The following is a 22,297-nucleotide window of genomic DNA, read 5'->3' as shown; positions in this document are numbered from 1 at the left end:
AAAGCGGTGGACAGAGCATGGGAGTGGGAGTCAGGAAGCCTGGGTTCTACTCCTTCATCTGCCACTAACTACCTATGTTGTTGCTGTGGCTGTTCAGTTGTGTCCGACTCTCTGTGACCCCATTTGGGGTTTTCTTGGCAGAGATGCTGGAGTCATTTTCCATTTCCTTCTCCAGCTCATTTTACAGTTGAGGAAACTGAGGCAAATAGGGTGAAGTGACTTGCCTGGGGTCACATGGCTAGTAAGTGTCTGAGGCTGGATTTGAACTCAGTTCCTCTGGACTCCAGTACCACCTAGTTGTCCTAACTAGCTACGTAGCTCTGAGTAAATCACTTCGCTTCTCTGGATTCCGTTCCTCCATATAAAAAATGACGGGGACTTCTTAGATGAAGGGCATAGGATGAACGACGTGGAAGGGACCTTAAAAGCCAGCTAGTCCAATCCCCTCATTTCCTGAGAAGGACCCTGAGGTCCACAGAAGTTAAACAACTTGCCCAAGGGGACAAGATAGGATGCAGCAAAAGCAGGATTTTAACTCAGGTCCTCTGACTCCAAGGCCAGTGTTTTTCCCAGTGTCTAACAGCACCTTCCATCCCAGTCATTTCAGTGGTGGGCCACAAGGTGAAAAATGCATGTGTGTAGGCTGTATGAATATTTTATTGATAGCAGTAGTGAAAACCTGTTCGCTATTCAAAAATGGAGATTTTAAAAATCAGTCATTCAAAACCATCCCCAAAACAGTTTAATCAACTTTATTTGTCCAGAAGTCAAGGCGTTGGGCCGGCCTAGCACCAGCCGTGGATCAATTATTATCAAGTCAATTAGAATACTGATCTTTTAAGGGACTGAACCATGCTCAAGAACTGCGGGAAGTAGTAAATCTAGGCTTGGCTTAAATCCAGCTCCAAGGTTGTGTAATTTATGCTTGTTCTCAGCTTCAATTTCATGGAGACCCAAATGTCGCCCAGAGTTTGGGTTCCTAGGAAGGCAAGAAGGAAGAGGATAAGGAAAGAAGGAAGAAAGGGAGGAAAGGTGGAAAGGAGGGAGGGGGAGGGAAGGAGGAAGGAAACAAAACATTTATTAATTGCCTACTGTGTATTGAGTACACTGTGCTAGGCACTTTACAAATATTATCTCCTTTGAGACTCACAACAATCCTAGGAGATAGGTGCTAATATGATTCCCATTTTACAGTTGAGGAAACTGAGGCAGACAGGATTAAGCGACTTGCCCAGGGTCACATAGCTAGTCAGTGTTTGAGGTCAGATTTGAACTCAGAGCTTTCAGACTCTAGACCCGGTGCTCTACCTTGTCATCTAGTTGCCTGCACGCAGCCAAGAAATGTCCAAGGTGTTTAGACTCTACTGGTATAATTCACATGCAGTAATTAATAAGGGTATGGGTTTGTTTTTTGTTTTTTGTTTTTGGTCCGGATCTGTGGTTCTATAAGATTAAATCAACTCTGAAACTCTCACCTCCTCAGATCATTTCCTCCCTCCTTTGTAGCCTTTTTTGATATTGTGGTCTCTGCCATTTGATTATAAGCTCCTTGAGGGCAGGGCCTGCCTCTCTCTCTATTCCCAGGCTTAGCACAGTGCCAGGCACAGAGTAGGTGCTTGATACATAGTCATCGATCTGATTTTATCAGGTGAGTCACTCCTCCAATGGAAACTCCCTCCACCAATATCGACCAGGAACTCATCTAAACTATAAAGAAACTTAGAGCACTGAGAGATTAAAGGACTTGTGGATGGTCCCCTGCCAGTACATGTCAGAGGAAGAACTGTAACCCAGAGCTTCCTGACCTCACAACCAGCCCTTTCTCCCTACACTATGCTGTCTCTTAGCCCAATTGATTTTTTGTTTGTTTGTTTATTTGTTTTTAAAAGTGATGCAATTGGGTTAAGTGACTTGCCCAGGGTCACACATCTAAGTCAGTTTAAGGGGCTGAGTGCCGGATTTGAACTCAGGTCCTCCTGAGTCCAGGGCCGGTGCTCTATCCATTCCACCACCTAGCCGCCCCTGGCCAATTAGATTTTAAAAAAAGTTTGTTTGTTTGTTTGTTAACTCTCCCAAGCAGGCTGTACCCCAGGGCTAGGCAGCCTCATGTGGACAAGCCAGGACCAGCTCATTTCTCTAAGGTACTTTATCCCTCCTCTTCCTTTCTTCTAAGTGCTGGTCACATAGTAGGCATTGAATAAATATTTAATGGATTATTGGATTGGACGCTCCTATCCCAGGGTTTGCCCCCCTTGGGCACTCTGGGTAGGCAGGGGCTCCACCTGGGCCTCCCTTGCCTGCCAGTGCTCCATTCCCCTCTTCCTGCTCTCTCCCAGACTTTGAGACTAGATGAGTTGGGCCACCTTTCCCCCATCCCAGAAGCAAGGAGAAGCTTTGAAGTGAAACTCAGAGCTGGCCGTGCCTGTGTGCTGGCCATAGGTGAAGGAAGGCTCCACCGGCTGAAAAGGACAGAGCCGGGAAGACTGGCTGCGTGAAGGTCATCGCTGGGGAGATGGAATCAATGAGAGCTTTCTGACTTATTTATAGGAAGCTTCCCATGCACTTCCTCTTTCTCCCCTCTGGCATCTTACAGGCACATGGGGAGAGGCCCGATCGGGGCCAGCTGTTTGTGCATCATTTGATCAGAAACATTCAGGTGGGTTTTTTTTGCACGGAGGGCTGGCCAAAGGGAAAGAATTTGTCATGGAATTTCCAAGAGGCCTTTTCATGTTTAGCATTTCCAAGATCATGTGGCTTAACGAGCTCAGACCCAGCTCCTCTGCCCTGTGGTCATGGGCTGTGCACATATAGAGCTGCCCCTATTGTATGAGGGGAAGGAAAACCATTTGCCAAGCTCCAAAGCAAAATCGGGAATCATTCTCTGTCGTCCCATGTTGAGTTGCCTTCTCTTCTAAGGCTGGGGAAAGCTCTTCTTCCCATCAGCATCTGGTCCTGGGATCAAAACACTTTGTGATGGATTTAATTGGCAGATTAAGGCTTAATTTCCTCACAGTCAATCAGATCAACTCTGCCCAGCAATCCAGATTTGTCATTAGGTTAAATTCCATCAATAAACCATTTATTAGAACGGATGTCTGCGCTTATCACTAACCGCTCATTTCAGGACCCTGAAATTTAACTTCTACTCTCATCGCCCTCCTCAAACAGCTCATCTTCGAGATCACCAGCGACCCAGCTGCCAAAACCAATGGTGGTTCTTCTAAATCCTCCTCTCTCTCTCTCTCTCTCTCTCTCTCTCTCTCTCTCTCTCTCTCTCTCTCTCTCTCTCTCTTTCTCTCTCTCTCTCTCTCTCCCACCCCCCCCCCCGTCTCTGTCTCTGTCTCTCTCGGTCTCTCTGTCTCTCTGTGTCTCTCTCTCCCATCTCTGTCTCTGTCTCTCTGTCTCTCTCTCCCCGTCTCTCTCTCTGTCTCTATCTCTGTCTCTCTCTGTCTCTCTCTGTCTCTGTCTCTCTCTCCCCGTCTCTGTTTCTGTCTCTGTCTCTCTGTCTCTCTCCTTTCTCCCTTGTCAATCTCCTTTATTTCCATGCCTTCAGCAGCACTGGGGTCCTTTGAGCTGGGTTCAGATCTTGCCTCTGATATCTGACCCTAATACTGCCCCTCAGCATAGCACCATACTTGGCACATAGTAAGAACTTAATAAATGCTTGTTGTTGTAGAGGAGGAGAAGGAGGAAGTCACCTAACCTCCCTGGGACTCCACTTTCTTCCTGTATAAAGTGAGGGGGTTTGACACCTTGTCTCTGTATTCCCTTTCATCTCTAGAGCTCTGATCCTTTGATCACGTCCACGCAGAAATGCACACATACATAAGTACGTAGTACGTACTACATACATCCCCCCCCCATACCTATACCTCTTTCTGAACTCCAGTCCCCACATGTCAACAACTGCCAGCTGCCTCCTGAATATCTCTTAGATCCAAATGTTCCAATGATGCTTCAAGCTCCAATGTTCCGATCTGAGATAATCTTCTTCCTCCTAAAACCAGCCTTTCCACTCTATTCTGTGGCTGGCCTTGTTATCATCTTACTCATCCATATTCAAAGACTGGCAGTCATTTCTGATTGTGTCTTTGCCCTGAACCCCCGCACCCAATCAGCAGCCACATCCCGTTGTTTCTATCTTCCCAGTACCTCTGACCGATCTGTCTACTTCTTTCTCTTCACACGGCCATCGCCCTAATTTGGGTCCTAAATTACCTTTCACTTGACTATTGTAATGGTAATTTCTCCCCTCCCCCAATTCGTTCTTTACACAAGTACCAAAGTAATCTTCCCAATGTATAGTCCAGACCACGTTAGTCCCCAGTATTAGCTTTAATGATTCATTATCATCTATTCAAAACCAAAACCAAAACCTGAACACTGTCTGATATGATATTCGAAGCTCCCCAGTCTTGCTTCAGTCCATTTCTCCAGGATTTTTATCATACTAGGTACCAGAGATACAAACACAAAGAATAAAACAACCCTTACTCTCAAAGAACTTAAATTCTAATAGGGGAGGCAAGATGTACACACACACACACACACACACACACACACACACACACACACACACACCTATGTATGTATGTGTGTATATATATATATGTATATGGTGTCTGTGTATTTACAGACTCAAGATAAAGAGATTACATACAAAGTGGTTAAATACATAGTTGTTTTGGGAGGGGTGTAGAAATTGCTTGTGTTGTGTCTTGAAGGAAGAGAAGGAGTCTATGAAGGAGGGGTGAGGAAGGAATACATTGCAGGCATTTGGTATGGAAAGCTGATAAGCTAATTTGATCAATGCAAAGGCATAGAGACAGGAGATTGAGTGTGGGATATAAAATACAGAGAAGTCCAATTTGACTGGACAGGAGGGGAGTAATATCCAACAAGGCTGGAAAGATAGATGAGGGTTGGGTTGGGAAGGGCCTTAAAAGCTATATTTTATTCTGGAGGTGCTTGGTAGGTTAATAAAGAGTAAGGAATCAATGATAAATCCAAGTTTAGAGAAACTGAACCACCTGGTAGCTTCCCATTTTAACTAATTAATTTTGCTAACTAGATGCTAAACTCAGCTGATTGTGTGCTGCTGAAGGAGGATAATTCCAAGTTTATAAAGCTGGGAAACTGGAAGGATGGTATTGCTTTCGAAAAAAAGGGAAGAGCATGGGCCCTGGAGTCAGTGACCTTGGGCAAGTCACTTAACCCTGATTGCCCGAGTCATAGGCAACTTTTTTTTTTTTTTTGCGGGGCAATGGGGGTTAAGTGACTTGCCCAGGGTCACACAGCTAGTAAGCGTTAAGTGTCTGAGGCCGGACCTGAACTCAGGTACTCCTGAATCCAGGCCGTGCCTTAACCCACTTCGCCATCTAGCTGCCCCCATAGGCAACTTTTTAACACTTATCTTCCTTAGTATAGCCAGATTACTACCTATAACAAAATCGGCCGATCTTCGTCAACATATTCATCCCCCTAACAAATTATAATAATCTTTTTGAGATTAAGATCTCTCTTATTCTTCCATCTTTGCCTATCATAGTACCTGGAGTATAGAAAGTTCTTAACGTTTGTTGATTGATTGATCTTCGCCCAGCACAGTGTTTTACACCCAGTTGGGGTTCAATAAATGTTGTTGGAGGTTACAAAGAAGCTTGGGACATGGTCAGTGCCCTTAAAGACTTACAGTAAATTGGAGCAGCTAGGTGGCACAGTGGATAAAGCACCAGCCCTGGATTCAGGAGGACCTGAGATCAAATCCGACCTCAGACACTTGACAATTGCTAGCTGTGTGCAAGTCACGTAACCCTCATTGCCCTGCACAGGGGGAAAACAAAAGACTTACGGTAAATTTCAGAGACGAGACACACGGGACAGTTATACAATGAATGATACAAAGCTGTGCATAATTAATACCTCTAGGTACTCCCTGGAAATCAACATAGTACAAAAATATCCAATGAGAGCAGTAGAAATGCAGGCAATTATTGTGTTGTCCACTTGGTTCAAGGCACGTGGACTTATTGAGGACAGTGGGAAGGGGACCCTCTAGCCAAGATATTATATCTCTGTATCTTCTGGCTCTGTTTCCTTTTCCCACAATATTATTTTTCTGGGTTCCATTTATCTCACTCTGCACCAGTTCATGTAACTCTTCCCACGCTTCTCTGAATTCTTCCCAGTCACTGTTTCTTATGGAGCAGTAGTATTCCATGACATTTATTTACCACAGTTGTTTTTTACATTCCCTAGTCAATGGGTGCCTTTGTTTCTATATCTTTGATACCACAAAAAGTACTACGGTGACCATTTTAGTATATATGTGAGACCTTTCTCTTTCTGTCTATGACATCCTGGGGGAACATATATAGTACTGCAATCTCTGGGTTATAGGATATGAATATTTTAGTCACTTTATAATTTTAAGTAATATTTTATTTTTTCTCATTACATGGAAAGACAATTTTTCTAAAACTTTGAGTTCTATTTTTAATTATTGTCTTTCTGTCTTTCTTTTTGCAGGGCAATGAGGGTTAAGTGACTTGCCCAGGGTCACACAGTTAGTGTCAAGTGTTGAGGCCGGATTTGAACTCAGGTCCTCCTGAATCTAGGGCTGGTGCTACTTCGTCACCTAGCTGCCCCTATAGTCACTTTTAAAGCAAAATTCCAAACCACTGTTCTGAATGGCTGCACCAATACATGTTCCATCAATCATGAATTAATGACACTTATCTACTTTCAAAGCTTCAGCTGACAGCTCCACTCTGATAGTCCCATATCTCCCTTTCCTGTTCTGATCTCTTTCCCAAACAAAAGCCCTTTCTAGAATAGCCCTTTCCAATAGCCTGATGGCTTTCTTCCTTCTGGATCTTCTGCTATAAGTTAACGCAACAATTCTAAAATAAAACTCCCTTATTGTGATTCCCTACCATCTAACCCTCCAGATTTCTCTCTCCCTCCAATGTCTTTCTCCCATTGTTCTAGGGAGACACCTAGGGTCATAAGATTTAGAACTGTAAGAGAATCTAGAAACTATATAGTACAAGCCCCTCGTTTTACATTAATCCTCCACCCTGCCTATTCATATCCCCGACTCTGGTTGATTCTTCCTTCCAGCCTCTTTCATTTCTTTCTTTTCCTACTGCTGCCACATTAGTAGCCCTTATCACCTGGTGCCTAGCTGATTACAACAGTCTTACAGCTAACCTCTCTGCCTCCAGTGTCTCCTCCTTGAATTCCATTGCAAGGTCAATCTGCCACAAAGCATCTCTTTATGCACACCACCTGGTTACTGAAAATGTTTCAATATCTCCCTCATTGCTTACAGAATCAAGTTAAAAATTCCTTTTTTTTCATGGGCACTCAAGGTTCCTATGTAAGCTGTCCTCTGCAACTTTCTCTCTTACTACTCTTCTATACTCAACTCCAGCCAAACTGATTCCCCCAAACCTACCTTGGGTATTCCTACTTTCCTTATATTGCTCATGTATCTCCTCCTCCCTGAGATTTTTTTTTTTTTTGCGAGGCAATGAGGGTTAAGTGAAAGTGACTTGCCCAGGGTCACACAGCTAGCAAGTGTCAAGTGTCTGAGGCTGGATTTGAACTCAGATCCTCCTGAATCCAGGGCCAGTGCTTTATCCCCTGCGCCACCCAGCTGCCCCTGATCTGTTCATTTTTTTAATGCTTATCTAGATCCCAAAGCTACAAGCACCAGTTTTGACACTCAGGACAAGCATGTTCTCAAATCAACTTTTTTTTTTTCTTTTAGATCAGCTGAACCACCTGGTAGCTTCCATTTTAACTATTAATCTTGCTAACCAGATCCTAAGATCATCTGATTGTGTGCTGCTGAAGGAGTGCAAGTGCTGCAGCTTCCTATAAATGTTGGTACCTTGGGGGGCAGCTAGGTGTCAGAGTGGCCCTGGATTCAGGAGGACCTGAGTTCAAATCTGGCCTCAGACACTTAACGTGACCCTGGGCAAGTCACTTAACCCTCATTGCCCCACGAAAAAAAAATGTTGGTATCTTGGCACAAAGCTCTGATTGCTTCGCCCTAGTTCTGTTAAATCCTATCCACCCTCAAGGTTCAGCTCAATTCTTTTACTGCTCCATGTTCCTTTCCTAGAAGGTCCAGTCTTCAATGATTTCTCCCTCCTCTAAACTCCTGGAACATTTATTATCTGTTCCCCTCACTTATTATTCAGTATAAGCAATCCTGTATGATTGTCTATCGTTTTGTTGTGTGCCCTGCATCCTCAACCACATTGTAAATTGCTCAAAGGTACTAACCTCCCTTTGTTATTCTGCACCTCACTCTGGGTAGCCTAAAATTGTCCTTGGTAATTTGGTGTCTTTGAGCCTCAGTTTCCTCATTTGTAAAAACAGGGACATTGGATTAGAGAAGCAGAGTTGGTATACACTTGGAGTCAGACACCTGATTTCAAGTCTCTGACACTTTCTACTTCTTTGAACTTGGGTAAATTGATTACTTGTAGCTTTGGGATTCACTTTCCTCATCTGTTAAAATGAGAAGACAGGACCTCAACCTGACTCTTACCTCAGAGATTTTGTAAATTTCCATGGAAAACAATAGGTGATCAATAAATGTCTATTGCTGAGGAAAACAGGCAAGCAGCCGTTGGCGGCGATGTCTGGGGCCTAGAGAAAGAAGGACCTTTCAGAGTACACGCAGATCCTGGCATAGATAAACCAGCGGAGAATGTAGGGGAGGCTAAGATTTTGCCAAAAAGGATTTGCATTTGTGCACAAATAAATTAATTTTTGGTCCTCTGGCTAGCTTGCCAGTAACCGGTAGTGCAAAATCCCCATCTCGTCTTCTTTTTAGTTCATTTTTGGAAAAAGAAAGGGGATGGTTCTGAATGAATCGGCTCCGCTTTGGGTCATTGGGAAGGGAAGTGCTGAGAGCTCAGACAAATCCCGAAATCAGACACTTCACGGCCACCCCGGGGCCTTTGTCATGTAATTCCAAAGGTCTTTAAACCCTTTGAAATGTCTGCAAAATCAGCTGCCCCAGATCTCCAGAAGGTTAAACCTCCATTCAAGGTTAGAGAAGGCTGCTGGCCTCAGATTCTTCGGACTCCTTCATGGGCAGGCTTTCCTGCCAAATTAAAGAAAGTTTTCTGCCCAATTTCCTGCAAGGAACCTGCCTTGTTTGGGGACCAGAAGGAAGTCAGTGAATTGGGTTACTGAGGCATTCATGTCAAAACACCAAATTCCGGATCTGGGCGTTCCGAAGTAATTGGTGAAAAGGAGTAATCGATGTGGTGGGAAAAAACAAAAAAGTAGACTTGAGAGTTAAATCTCGCCATTGCCTTACGGTGTGACTTAGGCGATCAGTTTGGCCCTCAGTTAGCCTCATCTGAAGAATGGGGTATGACTACAAGAGACTCCAGCTTTAGAATTCCTTTTTCTATTAATCCCTCCATCTTCCACCTCCGGGGTGGGGGAACAGAGCAGGAGAGAAATCCAACTCCCTTGCAGATTAAACACCTATTGATTTTTATCCTGGGCAGTCTGGGGAGAGAATGAGTCTGCCGCCGCCGCCACCACCGCTGCTTTCTCTGCAGACAGAAGCAAAGAAAAAAAATTCAAATCAGCCTCCCCTTTGGTGCCGTGGCCGCCAGGGCCTGCATGCTAAACAGTGTCTGCTCAGAGTCCAATGTGTTCTGTGCCCGGCTAATGATTATTCTCCATAGAAACCCCACTGAGTCAGTTATTATTCTGCGCTCAGGCACTTGTATCGCTCCTGTATTTATATAAGATTAAGTAGTCCTGTTAGGTTTTTACGTCTCTGATTGGGGCTTATTTTAACCTCAATTAAGCCATCAGCCGGGCTTTCGCAAAGCAGAGCAAGGATGCTTTCTCCCCCTCCCCCCCCCCCCTTTTTTGCCTTGCTCCTTTTCTCCCGCCTTTTGTAAGGAAATCACGGTGGGGATTGGTGACTTCGGGGATTACCCCGGGCCAGGCCGACCAATGGGGAGCGTCTGGGAGGATAAATGGGGTCCCCTCCTCGCAGAGGTGCGGCGGCACTCGGTAATTATTGTTGCAGACAGCTGAAAGCCGCGGGGCTCCGCTCCCCCTGCTCGCCCGCCAGCCTGCCCTGATTGCTGGCACCGTAAGCTGCTGATTATAAGTAAACCTTAATTATGCCCTGACACCGCGGCCTGCTGAGGTGGCGGGTTCGGAACTTAATACAACTCACCGGCCCCCTATCTAGATTAAAAAAAAAATCCCCCACCCTGTACGGTACATTCATATTTTCGAGCTTTTAGTTAGTAGCTGCTAGCAACTAGGTCCTGGAATGTTGTTGCGGTTTTCTTTTCTAAACAGAAGGGAACATTCCTTGCTTTTGGATCCTAACATCTTCCTGCTGAGGTGGCCAAGGAACCAACCCCTACCACTGGAGATGAAGAGAAAACCATTTTTTTTCCCCCTGAGCGATGTCACCAAGCTCTCACCTAACTGTACCTTGCCACAGAGACGCACTGGCCCCCTCTTACTGGAGACCCCGACAACGCACTGGAGGGAGACGCAGGGCAAAGGATGCTTGGAGGGAGAGAGGGGGGTTCTTCTGTTGAGCCATAGGTTACTTCCCGACATTCTGCCGTAAAGCCACCTAGGCAGACACACCCCTTCCAGGCAGACCTGAAGCCTCACCTCCTACGCCCATACAGCCCCTCCCCCACGAGCAGAGAGCCCTGCTCCAATCCTCAGCCTCATCAACCAAGACACCTACACCACATAAATCCAGAGACTCAGTCCCCCCCTCCCCGCAGGTGCCCCCAGATAGCCCGACACCCACAGGTAAGCTTTGATGTCACCTACAGGTACCCCTCCCCCACACACACACTCCCGCCTATGCGCAGGGACCACCCTCCCACCTCTACGACTGGCATTGCATTACAGTGTTTCAGAGATTTCCATTCTGTTTGGGGAGTAAGGTAATGCAGGTTCTTCTCTTATTCAGTGGAGACGCATAGGAAGAAAGCAACTGTTTGGGATAAGCCCTGAGGTGTCCCCTGGTTCACATGCAGTTTCTTCTTGATGATTGCATTACATTGCAGCGAAATGGGCCCGGTTTGATTACCTGGCTGTTCTCTCTCTTTTGTATTTACCAGCCCTTCTGACCTCCGCAGAGAGGGCGTCTGACTAGCCCAATCAAGACACAGGCATTTCTAAGGGTCAGAAATGGGGCACTTACTTCCATCATTCACCGACCCTAGCATCTTGCTACCTTATTCTCATGACAAAACCTGGCACTGCTTGCTGCTCCTAATGTGAAATGCATTCTCTCTCCACCCCACCCCCTCCTGTCGCTATTGAGAGGAAGATGCTGAAAACCAGAATTAACCCTTTCCCTTCTCCATCACCCTCAGCGGCCTGACATTGTCCTAGGTGGAGGAAATGAGCTGTAGACAATGCGTGTTGTAACAATAGTGCTGAGATCAATCTGCTCCTTGAAAGAAGAGAAATTTTCTTCAATAGCTTTTTGTCAAGATCTATCTTGGATCTTACCACAGGATGTCTATAGGAAGGGAGTAGGTCTGAACAGTGTATTATTGCTCGGTGTATTTACTGGATTATCCCCAGCACCTAGCAGGGTCTGGCATGGGGTAGGCCCACATAAATGTTTACTTGACGGGGTTGTTTTGGTTTTTTGTTTGTTGGTTTTTTGGGGGTAAATTTCGATAGTTTTCCTCTTCTCTAAACTTAGTTTAAAATAAGTGCTTTTCCAGCTCAGTATACCCACATAGAATTCTTTCAAGGGGAAAATAAAATGTTAAATATGTAAATATTCTACTCAGAAGCTAGGGAAGAGGAACACTGGAATCAATGCCAAGGCAAGTAGAGGATAGAAATATGACCCTAGGGGGCATGACCCTTCCAGACTTTGCCTTTAGATCCCATAGAGAAGACCCTCCATGACGTACTGTAGTGGGAAAGGTGCTGACCTGGAGCATCTTGGTCCCTTAGCCTTTCTAGGTGACATTTTCCTCATTATATAATGTAAGGGATGAACCAGATAAGTGCTAAAGTCATTTTATGAATAGGGCCATAGATTGAGAGCTGGGAGGGACTTTAGACAACATCGGAAAAAAACCCCTCATTTTATAGCTGAGGAACAGAGACCCTGAGGACTGATTCGACCACAGTTGCACAGGTGAAAACCAGGGAGCTGGTACTTGGACTAAAGTCCCCCAACTGGAAATCCTGTATGTTGATCTCTCTTCTACTAATAAACTGCATTGGATCTTTTTTTTTTTGCCTAGTGTGCTAAATCCACACTGCCCTATTCTTTATTATTTTTTTTTTGGTTGGGGAAATGAAGGTTAAGTGACTTGCCCAGGGTCACACAGTTAGTAAGTGTCAAGTGTCTGAGGCTGGATTTGCACTCAGGTCCTCCTGAATCCAGGATTGTCGATTTATCCACTGTGTCACCTAGCTGACCCGGAAACTCCCCTATTCTGGCAGACAAGGTCCTTTACAACCTCCTCTATCTCTTAGGGTGTTATCTCTGCTCAGTTTCCATCAGCTGCTCTGGTTGGCTTGGATTCCCTGAATATATCATGCCCCAAAGCCAGGTTTTTGGTACTTCCCCACCCCCTCCAGCTCCTCCTTCCTTTTAGGTATTGTCTTCTCCCTTAGATTGTCTGCTCCTGGAAGGCAGGAGAGGCAGCTAGGTGTCAAAATGGATAGAGGCATGAGAACAGTCACAAATATATTAACTTCCATTCTATACTTGGACAATTCAAGAATTTGAGATTTCTGTGGATACTCATCCCATTAGGGGCAACTAGGTGCACAGTGGATAGAGTGCTGCACCTGGGGTCAGGATGACTCCTCTTCTTGAGTTCCAGTCTGGCCATAGATGTTTCTAGCTGTGTGACCCTGGGCAAGTCAGTTAACTCTGTGTACCTCAGTTTACCCATCTGTAAAATATGCTGGAGAAGGAAATGGTAAACCTTTTCTGTGTCTTTGTCAAGAAAATTCCAGATGAGGTCATGAAGAGTCAGGCATGACTGAAATGATAACAACAACGAGGACAGGAATGTCTTTCTTTTTCTTATTTGTAACCCCAGGACTTAGCATAGTGTCTGACACATAGTAGATCCTTAATAAATATTTATTGGCTGACTGACTCTGTTAAGAACATTATCTTTACCAACCATGGCACACATCATGTTTGTTCTCACCTTGAGGTCTTTGCTCCAACTCTTTCATCTCATTTAGAACACCCTCCCCTCTAGGGATCCTTCCCCCATCCTCCAGGGCCCAGCTCTGACAGTGCTTTAGCTGTGATAGAATAGGGGTTTCCATTTCAGTTCATTGTACATGGATGGGCACACGCTATTCTAGAACATCTCTTCTATTTGACCACCTCCCCATTTCTTGTCTGGGGCAGCTAGGTGACCCACTGGATAAAGAACAAAGCCTGGAGTCAGGGAGAACCTCATCTTCGTGAGTTCAAATCCAGTCTCCGACACTTACTATATGTGTAACCCTGGGCAAGTCACTTCACCCTGTTTGCCTCAGTTTCCTAATCTGTAAAATGAGCTGGAGAAGGAAATGGCAAACCACTTCAGTATCTTTGCCAAGAAAAAGAGTTGGACACGACTGAAGATGATAGTAGAAAAACAACCATCATAGATGGGTTTGGGAAGATGGGAACAATAGTCTGAGTGATATGGAAATTTTTCCCAAGCCCCAGGTCCAGCTGATAACATGAAAATATGGTCGATCAGGATTCCTTTTCCTGACACAACAGACATTCCTGAAAAGTTATGCAAAATAACACTTTTGTCAAACAAATCCTGTTTTACATGCACAAGAGAAATACTTCTATTTAAAGGAATCTTCTAAGTTGCTACACAAACTTTTATCACTCTGCCTTCTCTAGTCTGACCACTGTTCCAGGAAGGGATTCCTTTCTCAGCCAGAAATTCTCAGAACCTTTTAGCAAGTGCTAATAGAACATTGTGTCCAGGCTGAGCATCAATCAGCAAAACTTACACAACTTTTCTCAGGGGAGGGAGGGGTATTGCATGAGGACTTGTTGGAACAAAGGGAACCCTAGTATCTAGACTCAGCGTAGGACCAAAAAAAAAATCAACTCATTAATTTCCAACTTCAAGGTTTTAGAGAGGACTTTCCTCACAACTGGCTGTGTTTCTGTAAGAGATGGGAACTGTAAGACTGAGTATCTCCATTTTACTGATGAGGTTTCTGATCAGTCCATCTTCCAACACAGCCAATTGATCAGATGATATTTCATCTCCCTCAGCCTCTGCACATGACCCCAAACTCGGGCAGTATGGCTGCCTTTGTCCCTTCCGTAACTAAGGGGGCATCACTAAATGATGCGTCCCATTGATCCACAGGCTGTTTTCTATAACTGATTGCCCCACAAAAGTCCACAAAGGAACCTAATATTTTCATAGTCTCTCTTCAAATGGCAGAGAGATAAGCGGGCAATTCTGGTGACAGAAATGAAAACGATTAACTTGAGCCACCCACCCATATCTCTATTTATATTTTCTCGCTATATATTTTTGTGTAAATTTCTCCCCACCTTCACAGAAATCCAATACTGTCACATAATCTATATCATCTCTGCATATAGCACTGCTTCCAAGTCCCTATCTACTCCCCCTCTCCTACCCACCCCGAATATTATTAGGTTTCCACACTATTGAGGAGGAGAAACCAAAACCACAACTGTGGCATGTTTTCCATTAAGGGTCACGTGACTAATAATTGGTAGAGGTACAACCTGAACCCAGGTTTTCTGATGCTAAATCCAGGGCTCTTTCCTATTACAGAGAGTCTTAATCTGGGAGCTGTGCATTTGTTTTTGTTTTTGTTTTAAAAAAATTTTTTTTTTTAGTGAGGCAATTGGGGTTAAGTGACTTGCCCAGGGTCACACAGCTAGTAAGTGTTAAGTGTCTGAGGCTGGATTTGAACTCAGGTACTCCCGACTCCAAGGCCAGTGCTCTATTCACTGCGCCACCTAGCTGCCCCGTGTATTTGTTTTTAAACATTTTGTTAACTATATTTCGATAGAATTAGCTTCCTTTATCACCCCATGTATTTTATTTTATGCATTTAAATCCATTATTCTGACCTATTTGTACAAAAATATTTATAGCAGCTCTTTTTGTGGTGACTAAGAACTGGAAATCAAGGGAATGCCCATCAATTGGGCATGATTTCAGAAAGGCCTGGAAAGACTTGTATGAACTGACGTATAGTGAAGTGAACAGAACCAGGAGAACATTGTGCAGTGACAGCAATAATGTTTGATGAAGAACTGTGAATGACTTAACTATTCTCAGCAAACAATGATCCAAGGCAATCCCAAAGGACTTTAGATGAAGCATACTATTGTCCTCCAAAGAAAGAGTTGATATTGATTGAACACAGACTGAAGCATGCTGTTTTTCACTTTCTTTCTTTTATTCAAGTTTTCTTATACAAATGACTAATATGGTCATGTTTTACATAATTGTACATTTATAACTTTATCTGATTGTTTACTGCCTCAGGAAGGGGGGAAGGGAGGGAGAGGGAAGGAGGAATAGAATTTGGACCTCAAAACTTTAAATAAAAATGCTTATTATTATTAAAAACATTATTCTGAGAACCAGACTGCCAAAGGGGTCCATGACACCCAAAAGATTAGGAATTCTTCACACACACACACACACACACACACACAGACACACACACACAGCATATAATCCAGGGCATGGGCAATATTGTTGTTGAAAGTGATGGTGTAGGGAGCAGCTAGGTGGTGCAGTGGATAAAGCACCAGCCCTGGATTCAGGAGGACCTGAGTTCAAATCTGGCCTCAGACACTTGACACTTACTAGCTGTGTGACCCTGGGCAAATCACTTAACCCCAGTTGCCCCACGAACACCCCCCAAAAAACAAAAAAATGCATTTCTGATTAGCCACAGCCAAGTAAAAGGTGAGGCTGGGGTAGATTTCTGAGAAATCAGGAAGGACTGGCTCCTAGTCAGGGAAAGTCAAGACAGCATTGACAACAACTCATCGGGTTCTTTTTAGGATCTTGCTTGGGCTCCACAATAATTATGAACAAGAAATTAGAATAATTTTGTGACTGTATTTTTCTCCCTTAGCTTTATGACATTGGCTGTAACTGGCCAAGAGAAAGGGGGCAGGGGTGGGGGAACATTCCATGAGTATCCTGAGCTTGGCAAATATGGCTATTTCTGTTTTGTTTTGTTTTTTGCAGGGCAATGAAAGTTAAGTGACTTGCCCAGGGTCACACAGCTAGTAAGTGTTAAGTGTCTGAGGCCGGATTTGAACTCAGGTACTCCTGACTCCAGGGCCGGTGCTCTATCCACTGCGCTACCTAGCTGCCCCAAATATGGCTATTTCTAAAACGGAGGGAGAGAGAACTTAAAGTACATTTTTTAAACAGCTAGGGACTGATAAGGGTTTGGTATCTAAGATAAAGAAATAATTAACAGACACATATATACATATGTGCATATACAGAAATAAACACACATATATGTATACACATATATACACATATACATATATGTATATAGAGAGCTAGGTGGCACAGTGGATAGAGTGTAAGGCCTGGAGGCAGGAAGACTCATCTTTCCTGAATTAAAATCTGGCCTCAGACATATATTAGCTGTGTGACCCTGGCCAAGTCACTTAACAGTGCTTCAGTTCCTCATCTGTAAAATGAGCTGGAGAAGGGGCGGCTAGGTGGCACAGTGGATAGAGCACCGGCCCTGGAGTCAGGAGGACCTGAGTTCAAATCCAGCCTCAGACACTTAACACTTACTAGCTGTGTGACCCTGGGCAAATCACTTAACCCCAATTGCCTCACAACAAAACAAAACAAAATAAAACCAAAAAAATGAGCTGGAGAAGAAAAATGGCAAACTACTCCAGTATCTTTGCCAAGAAAAACCCAGATGGGGTCATGAATAGTTGGACACGACTGAAAAATAACTGAATATATATTATATGTACATATACAGATACATACATATCCATGCACATATATCTATATATACATATATACACACACATATATATACCCATAGATAATTAGTCAAAGGATATGAACAAACAGATCTCAAAAGAAGAATTACAAACTACTAAGCCACATTAAAATATACTACTTTTACTACTAAAAAGAAAAATACATATTGAAACAACCCTGATATTTCACCCCCTACCGCAAGATGAAAAAAGATGGGAGAGGTTGTGAGGAGACACGCACGCTAGTTCATTCAGCACAACCATTTCAGGAAGCCATTTGGAATTATGGGAATGAAATGACTGAACTGTCCATACTTACTGACCCAGAGATCCATTGCTAGGCTTTTACCTCAAGAATGCCATTGATAAAAAGAATGTCCAAACAGACAACAAAATACTTATAGTAGCATTTTTTTTTTGGTAATAGCAAAGAATTGGAAATGGATGTCCATCGACTGGGGGATGTATCAACAAATTGTGGTAAATGAATGTAATGACATATTATGGTGCAGTAAGAGATGATGAATGTGACAAATACAGAGAAGCAGGGAAAGATCTATGTGAACAGATGCAAAGTGAAATGAGCAGAGTCAAGAAAACAATATTCAGAATGGCTACAACAATGTAAACAAAAAGAAAAACCACACACAAATCAAAAGTGAGTTTTGCAAAAGTACAAAGAACAAGCATAGCCCCAAAGAAGGGATATGAGAAGACACTCCCATCCCATCACTTTACAGAGGTAGGAGGTCCCTGAGTGTTGTACTTTGCACCTATTTTCAAATTTTTCATAGTATTGGTCAGTTATACTGATTTTTCTCCCTTTTTTTTCCTTTTAAAACACTATTTGTTGGGGGCCACTAGGTGGCACAGTGGATAAAGTACCGGTCCTGGATTCAGAAGTACCTGAGTTCAAATCCGAACTCAGACACTTGACACTAGCTGTGTGACCCTGGGCAAGTCACTTAACCCTCATTGCCCCTCAAAACAAACAAACAAAAAACCTATTTGTTTTATAAACTTTTTTTCCTTTAAAAATACAATTTTTTTTTTTGTGAGGCAATTGGGGTTAAGTGACTTGCCCAGGGTCACACAGCCAGTAAGTGTTAAGTGTCTGAGGCCGGATTTGAACTCAGGTCCTCCTGACTCCAGGGCCGGTGCTCTATCCACTGCGCCACCTAGCTGCCCTTCTATTTGTTTTATAATCTGGATGTTGGGGAGGGAAAGGTGACCACAACCAAAATACATCAATAAAACCTATTTTTTAAAAAATAAGGAGAGGTGGGGCAGCTAGGATGGCGCAGTGGTTAAGCACCGCCCTGGATTCAGGAGTACCTGAGTTCAAATCTGGCCTCAGACACTTGACACTTACTAGCTGTGTGACCCTGGGCAAGTCACTTAACCCCCGTTGCCTGCAAAAAAAAAATAATAATAATAAAAAAAAATAAGGGAGAGGAACTCTCTACCAAAGCAGATGAGCACCTGCTTTGCTGCTTAGAATCTTAGCAAGTGACCTGATCCATCTGCTTCAGTTTCTTCAACTGTAAAATGCAGAATATAGCAGCACTTACTTTCCAGGGTTGTTGTGAGAATCAGATGAGATAATATTTGCAAAATGTTTAATAAGGTGCTGGGCACATAGTAGGTGTTTTTTCCTTTTCCTTCCTTCATTCCTATAAAGTGTTGTTGCTGTTTGTCCTTTATCTTCAAAGAGTACCGTGATGACATCAGGGTGATGTCATGGCTTGCAGAGAATTGGATTTAAGTGAGAGAGGGCTGTGCAAGGTCATCAGCCTCACTCTCTCCTCCAGAGCTATCTCGGTCCAGTGGCAAGATATAGAGGCAATTGGGGTTAAGTGACCTGTCAAGGGTCACAAAACTATTAAGTGTCTGAGGCGAGATTTGAACTCAGGTTCTCCCAACCTCAGGGCCAGTGCTCTATCCACTGTGCTACCTAGCTGCCCCCTATAAAGTGACAGAAGCAAAGTCATTACAATTTTTTTTCTCTCTTTATTGGTTCTTCCATCACCCACCTTCCTTCTCCTTCTCTTTAGCCTGTCTCCCTCACTATATTCTCTACTCCCAAAACACAGTATCCTGGCCATGAGACAGACCTTTGGCTTACATATTTGTTAACTTCCAGGTGGGATAAAGGGCAGTTTAGGACAAAGCTATCTAACTACTGGCAAAATCAAAACTCATAGCGTGATTTGCCCAGGGTTACCCACTGAGTCAGGCAGTCAATCAGTAAGTATCCATTAATTAATTAATTTAATAAATAATATTTAATAGTAACCTTATTTATTGAAACATTATTTATTTAATAAGCCTACTATTTGTCAGGCACAGTGCTGAAGAGCACAAGGAAGGACAACAGACATTCCCTGCTCCTGAGGAGCTCACAATCGAAAGGGGAAGAAGCATGCAGACTATATACAAGCAACTTATATACAGGATAAGTAGGAGATAATCCATAGAGGGCAAAATTCTGGTTCTGCTTCTTATGTGTAACCTTGGGGCCCTTCTCTGATCTCTCTATGCCTCAATTTCCTCATCTTTAAAATGAAGGGGTTGGAGTAGATGATCCCTAACCTCCCCCTGACCACTAACACTCAAATAAAGTCTATGAGGTGCAAATGTAGCTTGTGGTGAATTATGGTAACAATCATAAGATAATAGACCTAAAAGGTACCTCATTGGCCTGATTTTCTTTCTTTCTTTTTTTTTTTTGCTGAGGCAATTGGGGTTAAGTGACTTGCCCAAGGTCACACAGCTAGTAAGTGTTAAGTGTCTGAGGCTGGATTTGAACTCAGGTCCTCCTGACTTCAGGGCCAGTGCTTTATCCACTGTACCACCTAGCTGCCCCTATAGGCCTGATTTTCACCAACTCTAGGGGCAGCTAGGTGGCACCATAGTGCACAGAGCACTGGGCCTGGAGTCAGGAAGACTCATCTTCCTGAGTTCAAATCTGGCCTCAGACACTTACTAGCTTCATGATGCTGGGCTAGTCACTTCACCCTGTTTGCCTCAGTTTCCTTCTCTGGAAAATGGGCTGGAGTAGGAAATAGCAAACCACTCCAGGATCTCTGCCACGACTGAAAAATGACTCAACAACAAAAATGGTCTGGCCAAACTGGCCTCCCTGTTGTTCGCTAGTCTTTTCGCCTTTGCAAAGGATGCCCGGAATGAACTCACTCCTTCATCTTGAGCCCTTTTAGGATCCATTCCAACTCCACTTCTGACAAGAGGCCATTCCTGAGCTTTCCCTTCCACCCTTAAATACCTCCCCTCCACCATATTACTTTGCATGTATTTTGTTATCTATGTACCTGTTGTTTTTCCCTGTTATGTTAGTTCAGGGAGACTTCATCTCTGGAAAATAGGGAGGTCATATACACCCCACCCCCCCAAACAGAATGTAAGGACCTTATTTTATTTATTTATTTTTTTGGGGGGGCAATGAGGGCTAAGTGACTTGCCCAGGGTCACACAGCTAGTAAGTGTCAAGTGTCTAAGGTCAGATTTGATCTCAGGTCCTCCTGAATCCAGGGAGGGTACTTTATCCACTGCTCCATCTAGCTGCCCCCAGGACCTTAATTTTTACCTTTTTATCCTGGGCCTAGTACAAGAGCCAGGAAGTAGTAGGTCCTGGAGTCAAGAAGACTCGAGTTCAAATCTTTCTTAAGATACTAGCTGTGAAACCCTAGGCAAGTCACCTGACCTCTTTGAGATTCAGTTCCTTCATCTATAAAATAGGGATCATAGGGCTGTTGTGAGGATAAAATGAAATCATTTATGTAAAGTGTTCTGCAAACTTGGAAGCCTCCAGAAATACTAGCCAGTATAAATATAATTATTACACAAAATAATACTATTATGATAAATAATAAAATCTAAAATGCCATGCACATAATAAAAAATAAATGCTGTGGAGTTAAATTGAATATTTTGACAGTGGAAAAAGGACACCCCAAGAACCACTGGTTTCCTCCTTCCTCCCTCCCATCTCAACACTTCAGGGATGATGAATGGAGTCTAAGCCAATGGAGAGCTTCCAAAACCAGGCCTTTTTTGGAGGGGGGAAGACACATCTCACAAGCCAAACCACTTTAAAGACTAGGGTTCCACACTGTTTCAATGTTAATGGCCATCATGGGATGGTTTATTTTATGTTTATGGGCCAGGATGGGATGGGGACAGAGTGTCTATGAGGCAGCTAGGTGGCACCATAGGTCATAGAGTGCCGGGCCTGGAGTGAGTAAGATTCACCCACCTTCCTGAGTTCAAATCTGGCCTGAGACACTAAATCACTTAATCCCGTTTGCCTCAGTTTCCTCATCTGTCAAAGGACTTGTTGAAGAAAATGGCAAACCCACTCCAGTATTTCTGCCAAGAAAACCCTAAATAGGGTCAGAAAGAGTCCTTCAGGACTAAACAACAAAAACAACTGAAATGGGGCTGTGTAGATAGAACACAAGTTAAAGTAGGGAAGACTTGGGTTGAAATTCCACCTCTGACACTAGCTGTGAAACCACAGCTGTTCTTGAGGTCTCTGAACTTCAGTTTCCTTTTCTATAAAATGGAACTCAATAATGTTGGTAGTCTTTGACTGAGAAGACTGTCCTGAGTTTAAAATAATAAGCTAGACATGAGAAATTTTAAGGTTTGTAAAGAAATTTGTGGGTGTATTTTGTTTGAGCCTCACCACAAACCCATGAAGTAGGTGCTATTATTTCTAATTTATAGATGAAGAAACTGAGGCTAAGGGAGATTAAGTCTTGCAGTTACTAAGTGTCTTCGGCAGGATTCACACTCAGGGCTTCCTGACTCCAAGTCCAATCCATGTCACCCAGCCCTGTAACGTGCTTTGTCTTCCTTAAAGGGCCATATACATCGATGTCAGTTACTATCCGTCAGGCCAAGGAGTCCGGGCAGCACGGATCCCATCCTAGAAGAGGATCCCAGCCTGGTCCTGAGGACCAGGAGGCAGGAGGCGGTCTCTGTTCTGACTCCGTTAGCCCCCGGATAAACGGCAGCCGGGATGGGCGGTGCGGGCTGGGAGGCAGCAGGAGAAGCTAGAGGAATGTTTGAAGGCAGACAGAAGGAGGAGCCCACGGGCAGAGGAAAAGCGGTTTGAGAAACTCGAGGCCAGCGATAAAAATAGCGAAGAAAAACAGCCCTACGCAACCGGAACAAAACCAAACCCGCCAGGAAACTGTAACCTCTCTCCAGGGCAGG

The sequence above is a fragment of the Dromiciops gliroides genome, chromosome 5, assembly GCF_019393635.1.
Source record: "Dromiciops gliroides isolate mDroGli1 chromosome 5, mDroGli1.pri, whole genome shotgun sequence".
NCBI lineage: Eukaryota > Metazoa > Chordata > Mammalia > Microbiotheria > Microbiotheriidae > Dromiciops > Dromiciops gliroides.
The sequence above is the reverse complement of the archived record's forward strand: the minus strand, read 5'-3'. Positions refer to the sequence as shown.